The sequence below is a fragment of the Apium graveolens genome, chromosome 9 (assembly GCF_009905375.1).
Source record: "Apium graveolens cultivar Ventura chromosome 9, ASM990537v1, whole genome shotgun sequence".
Classification (NCBI taxonomy): Eukaryota; Viridiplantae; Streptophyta; class Magnoliopsida; order Apiales; family Apiaceae; genus Apium; species Apium graveolens.
The window spans coordinates 227640153-227647088 of record NC_133655.1 but is presented as its reverse complement, the minus strand read 5'-3'; the positions used below and the strand labels follow the sequence as shown (position 1 = coordinate 227647088).

The 6936-nt window shown below is 38.0% G+C and overlaps 1 non-coding gene across 1 annotated transcript; it reads left to right on the top strand.

Moving 5' to 3' along the window:
- Positions 1–2686: 2686 nt before the first annotated feature.
- On the top strand, positions 2687–2793 carry LOC141688644 (small nucleolar RNA R71). The gene has a single exon (XR_012562077.1). It is a non-coding gene; the product is annotated as a small nucleolar RNA R71 (small nucleolar RNA).
- Positions 2794–6936: the final 4143 nt, after the last annotated feature.

The following is a 6936-nucleotide window of genomic DNA, read 5'->3' as shown; positions in this document are numbered from 1 at the left end:
CCCAAAAATATACACGAGTCGTTATAATTTCTCCCAGTTGAGAACCGGATTGGTCTCAACACACCTTTTAAGAACTGCGCCAAGATTTTGCAAACACTCGTCGAAAGTATCCCCGCACACAGAAAAATCATCCATGAACACCTCCATATTCTGACCAATCATGTCAGAGAAGATAGCCATCATGCATCTCTGAAATGTGGCAGGTGCACCACACAACCCAAAATAAACTCTTCTAAAGGCAAAAGTACCAAATAGACAAGTGAAGGTAGTCTTTTCCTGATCTTCTGGAGTGATGCAAATCTGATTATAACCCAAATAGCCATCTAGAAGATAATAGTATTCATGCTCAACCAACTTGTCGAGCATTTGACTAATAAAAGGAAGAGGAAAGTGATCCTTCCTCGTGACCTTGTTCAGCTTCCTGTAATCCATGCAAACTCTCCACCCTGTGACTGTTCGAGTAGGAATGAGCTCATTCTTCTCATTAGAAACCACTGTGATGCCTCCTTTCTTCGGCACATACTGAACTGGGCTCACCCAAGAACTGTCAGAAATAGGATAGATGATCCATGCATCTAACCATTTGAGAATTTCCTTCTTCACGACCTCCTTTATGATCGGATGGGATGATTCCCAATAATTGGCTTGCTTCCTTCATCTAGCAGAATTTTATGCATGTAATAAGAAGGGTTGATTCCCTTGATATCTGCTATAGTCCATCCAATTGCCGATTTAAACTCTCTCATAATTCTCAAGAGCTTTTCCTCATCACTACCTGAGAGGTCAGATACAATAATAACAGGAAAAGTAGATGCATCACCCAAAAAAGCATACCTTAAGTTTCAGGCAAAGGTTTATGCTCGAGTGTAGGAGCTTCCTGAATAGATGGCTTGAGACGCCCCTCGACATTTTTGAGTTCCGACATTCCAAGAGATTCAAAAGACATATCCAGCCTTCGCTTTCAAGGAGAAGCATTCAAATAATGCAATTGCTCGTCACCTTCGTCATCTTCACTATCTGAATTCCCCACCAAGGCCTTCTCTAAGGCTTCAGACCTTAGCATTTGATCAAGTTCTGAAGTAACCACAAAATCGACCAATTCCACCTTTAAGCACTCCTCATTATTAGTAGGTAATTTCATGGCATTAAAAACATTGAAAGTCACATCCTGATCCAGTACTCGCATAGTGAGCTCAGCCTTCTACACAACAATCAATGTTCGTCCAGTAGCCAAGAATGGTCTTCCCAAGATAATGGGAATCTTTTTATCCTCCTCGAAATCAAGAATTACAAAGTCGGCAAGAAAGATGAGTTTGTCCACCTTGACCAAGACATCCTCCACAATGCCTTGTGGATATTTAATAGAACGATCGGCCAACTGCAAGAACATATATTTATAAACTGTTGCTCTTACGGAGGAATGTAGGTTTTGGATCAGGTAAATCCAACTTCTTGAAGACAGATAAAGGCATCAAGTTGAAGCTAGCTCCTAAATCATATAAACACTTGTCGAATGACAAGTTTTCGATGGTGCAAGTAATAGTGAAACTTCCAGGATCTTTAAGCTTCAGAGGCAACTTTTGTTGCAGCACAGCACTACATTCCTCCGTAAGAGCAACAGTCTCTAAGTCATCGAGCTTCACTTTCTTACAGAGAATACCTTTCATAAACTTCGCATATCTAGGCATCTGTTCAAGAGCTTCAGCGAAAGGTATGTTGATGTGAAGTTTCTTGAACACCTCCAGAAACTTAGCAAACTGCTTATCCAACCTTTGCTTCTACAGCCTCTTAGGAAAATGAGGTGGAGGATAGATCTGTTTCTCCCCTGTATTACCCTCAGGAGGAGTGTGTTTCATAGTTTTCTTCCTTGATTCCACTTCTGCTTCCTTTTGCAAACTCTCTTCAGCCATAGCTTCAGATTCTGAAACTTGAGATTTTTCAGGGCTTGCAACCTTCCCAGACCTTAATGTAATTGCCTTAACCTGCTCTTTTGCTTCCTTCTTGCCTGGAACTTCTGTGTCACTAGGCATTGTCAATCGTTCCAATTTAATTTTCCAAGGTCTTAATAGAAACCGCCTGGCTCTTGCACATGAGCCTCAACTCCTCCAATTCATATTTTTCATTAGATTATTAAAGTTGGAGTTGTTGTCTTGGTGCATATTGCCTTTGCTGAAAACCAGGAGGGTTATATTGCTTTGCTCTATACTATTGATAAGGCTGTTGAACCGCATTCTGAGTATTGCTCCAACTGAAGTTAGGATGATTGCAGTTGTTGGGATGATATGTGGCTGGAACTGGTTGTTGCAACCTCTGAAAGTTGCTCACAAACTGAGCTGATTCACTAGAAATAGCACATTGCTCAGTATCATGCGCACCAACACAAAGCTCACAAACACTAGTGATCTGATTAACTCCAAAATTAGAGAACGAATCCACCTTCATCATTAAAGCCTTAAGCTGAGTAGTTACAGCAATAGCTGCATCTACCTCCAGAATTCCTGCTACCTTGCCTTGAGGTAATCGCTGAGAAGGGTTCAGGTATTAATTAGCAGCCATCAGTTCAATCAACTCATAAGCTTCATCGTAGCTCTTAGCCCATAAGGCTCCACCTGATGTTGCATCAAGCATGGGTCTAGACTGTGCTCCCAAGCCATTATAATAGTAACTGATGATCATCCAGTTAGGCATCCCATGATGAGGACACTATCTAAGCATCTCCTTATAAAGATCCCAAGCCTCACATAAAGACTCTCCCGATTGCTGTGCAAATTGAGTAAGAGCGTTTCTGATTGCAGCTGTCTTTGCCGTGGGGAAGAATTTAGTAAGAAACTTTTGAGAAAGATCTTCCCAAGTAGTAATAGAGCCTGGTGGACGAGAATGCAACCAACACTTAGCTTTATCCCTCAAAGAGAACGGGAAATGCCTCAATTGAACATGATCTTCGGAAACGTTGTTGAATTTGAAAGTGTCACAGATCTCGATAAAATATCTGATATGCATGTTTGGATCTTACGTTGGAGAACCCCCAAAATGGACTGAGTTCAGCATCATCTAAATCGTGCTAGCCTTGATTTCAAAAGTGTTAGCCGTGATCTGGTCTGACAATGCTAGACTGAATATCATTGATCTTTCGTCGAGAGTAGTCCATCAAAGCTTTCAGATTTGCTACTGGTTCTCCCATTACAACGATCTCTTCTTCTTCAAATTTCTCAACTAAGACTTCTTCTTCTACTTTCTCCTCAACAAGAACTTCGTCTACTATTTCTGCAACTTCTTCCTCCGCTTTATCTAGTGTTCTATTTCGAGATCGAGAACGCGTTAGCATAAACGCTCTCTAGAGTACCTGAAAAAGCAACAAGCAAACAAGTAAGTAAAATATCCGAGTCATTGAACTTTAATGACAACTGATGTCAAGCACATAAACTAAAAATAAACCACGAGTCCCCGGCAGCGGCGCGAAAAACTTGTTAGGACGAAAACACGCGCTAAATTTACACGCAAGTATACGCATTCACAAGTAATATAGAATTCTTTCTAGTTAGTTCCCACAGAGACTGGTATATGTTAAATTCAATTTATGCACTTATGCAACAATGGTATGGTTATTATTCAGTGCTAAGATGATAATAAGTTGAGATTGTTTATAACTACGATTAACTAAGAGATTATACTAAATAATATTAACTAAGAGAATAAGAGGGTTGAGTTACTTATATGAGATAAACATGGGATTCTAACTTCATTACTACTTCCTTCAAAGTCATTGTTCTTAACCTTAGCATGCAATGGTGATGACAACTGATCAGATAACACGAAACTAGTAAACGCCAACTTTCGTTGTACGAATACCTTACTACCAGACATCCACAAAAGAGATAGAAGCTGAATAGACACCAATTATATCGAGACTCTATATGTCTATATAATTTGACAATATAACGGTTTAATGCACAATTATCTATTATGATTACATAGGGTAAGCAAGATGGTTAAAATTACCTATAAATCATGCATAACAAATACATGAACCTATACTAGCATGGAAAGTTCTAAACCTCTAAATTCACTTTCGCCTCAATAGAGATTAACACGCTATCTTATAAGTTCGCGATGCTCATAAGACGAATAAGCACAACCAATACTAGGATATCATACAATCACCACACAATAAGATATCGAAACAAGTTAACTAATGAAATCCATAAGTAAATCCGCTAGAACCCACGATAACGATTAGCCCGTAACCGAACTCATCATCACCGTGGGTTTTGATGAAAGGATGGTATAATAAACTAAGTCTTTATAAACCGAATACATAATTAAGTACGTAATCAAGAGTAATAGGTTCAACAAAAAAGAAACACAAGCATCCAAGATTATAACTCAATCAAAGAATCACAAGTAAAAACAAGCTTTTCTTCTCCTGCATTGTAATTGTGCTCCTGGTCTTCTCACCGTCCTCTCCTTAGTCTCTCTTTTGAAAAACATCTTTTAGGAGTCTTTATATAGCAGCCCAATCAGAATAGAATTCCAGAAAATTAATCTTCTACTTGAATCAGGATTTCTGGAAAATGACCTGGCGCGGCCGCGCGCTATCCTAGCGCGAACGTGCTGTCCTTCTGCTAATCTGGCACGGCCGCGCGCTAACACAGCGCGGGCACGCTAAGCCTCTGGAAAAACTTCTGACTTCTGTTTTCTTGGCTGGTTTTTGATGGAGATCAACAAGCAAACATCCGAGGCACCTTCCTAGCACCAATTTAGCACCAAAACAATGCTAAATCTCCTTCTTCCTTCATCTATGCCCTGAAATGCAAAATAGTACAAAGACACATCAAAAAATCAAACAACTTGAGTACAAAACACCAATTCGAGCCTTTATAGGACTGTCTAAATGGATATAAATGCCACTTAACAAGGAACCAAAGCAGAAATCTGTAAAAAAAGTAAGAAAGTAAAGAGCCAAAAGGAAGCTGGAATTTGAAGAAGAAGAAGAAAAAAAGAAGAAGCTGAAGAATCTGAGCCTACCTAGTCTACTATTACAAATCAACCAACTTTTCCCACAATGAAGCAAGCTGAAATCAAGGTCAATCCTGAGGTAAATTTTCATGGTGAACCAATTATTCCAAGGATGAACCAATAGACTGGGAAAGCCTACCTATTCCAGAGCTTAATTTCCCAATTCCAACCGCCTCTAAAAGAAGAAAGAACATGCCAAGAAAGCCAATCAAATCTATCCCATTCAAATCCAAAACCTTATCCAAACCCAAACCTACAGTCAACAAAGGAGATCAACTATTCATTTGTGATATTAAGGAGTTTTCAAACATCAATCTCTACTTGGATGAGCTGGATGAAATGAGAGCTATTGATGCCCACAACAGACTTCCAGAAAGACTTGTGTTCAGGTACAAGGGTGGAAAGGAATTCACTTGGCCTCTTCACAGAATTCTCAATGAAGGCTATTATGTCTTAGTAAAAGTATTCTCCGTAATCAAGAAAACCTTTAGATTTAATATGGTTTCTAAAAAGGAGATACTCAACAAAATTGAATAAATAAGACAAGGTGGAGAGACCCAAGTGCACTACCAAGAGTCTTAACCATCCTTTACATTGGGAATAGAGTGCACTTGAGGCCATACTGGTTAATGGAGTTCAAAGATGAAAAGATCACCGGAAGATTTTTCAGATTAGAAGACCAACTAAAGATTTCAAGCAATGAAACTCTTAAAGAAATGCAAGAGATGTTGGATCAATCTAATGAAGATGAATCTAAGTTCTACAGACAACTCCAACACCTGATTGAAGAGAACAATGAAAAACTGGAAAAGAAGACTAGACATTCAAGGAGAAAAGATTAATTTGCTCTGACTAGAGGAGCACCTTGAACAAAGGCTGGAAGACTTGTGTGAACTTTATTTTGTCAACTTTCAATGAATATTGTAGCACTTAAACATTTTATCTGCCATTAAATGATCTTTTATATATAGTGTTTTGTTATCATCAAGTCCCTCTAAATTTATGCCTACAATCCTAGTAGACATAAATTGGGGGAGATAGTTAGCAATATGTTGTTGGCTTGATGATAATTTTCCAAAGCACCTTAGTAGATTTAATTAAGTGAATATTGTAGCTCTTAACGGATAATCTCACTTGTCATCCGTTGAGAGAGTAGCTTATAATTGAATAAGTCTTTTGTACCACATTCCTTTGTACTGTCATGTCTTAGAGAATTAGAAGTTGTAGGATATTCTAAGTCATGTTGACTACTAGAAGGATATGTAAAATAGGTTGGCTAATTATAAATATTAGATGCCTTATTCAAATTAGCCAATATATTTTGCATATCATTCTAGTAGTCAACATGACTTAGAATATCCTATAACTTCTAATTTTCTAAGATATTACAGTATACAGGAATGTGCTACAAAAACTTATTTAAATATAAGCTACTCATTCAACGGATGACAGTGAAAGCTTATCCATTGAAAGTTACAAATTCACTTAATTAAATTTACTAAGGTGTTTTGGTGAAATATCATCAATCCTATAACATATTCCTAACAATCTCCCCCAATTTATGTCTACTAGAATTTTAGGCATAAATTTTAGGAGGACTTAATGACAACAAAACACCTTATACAAAATAGTCATTTAATGGTAGATAAAAATGATAAGTGCTGCAATTTTATTGAAAGTTGATAAAAGAGAGTTCACAGAACTCTCACAAGCTTTGTTCAAGGTGCTCATCTAGGTTGAGAAAATTAATCCTTTTTCCTTGAGTGTCTAGTCTTCTTTCTTAGCTTTTCATTGTTCTCTTCTATCTGGTGTTGGAGTTGTCTGTAGAAGTCAGATTCATCTTCATTAGATAGATCCAGCATCTCCTGCATTTCCTTAAAAGTTTCTTTGCTTGATAATTTTTGCTGGTCTTCTAGTCTG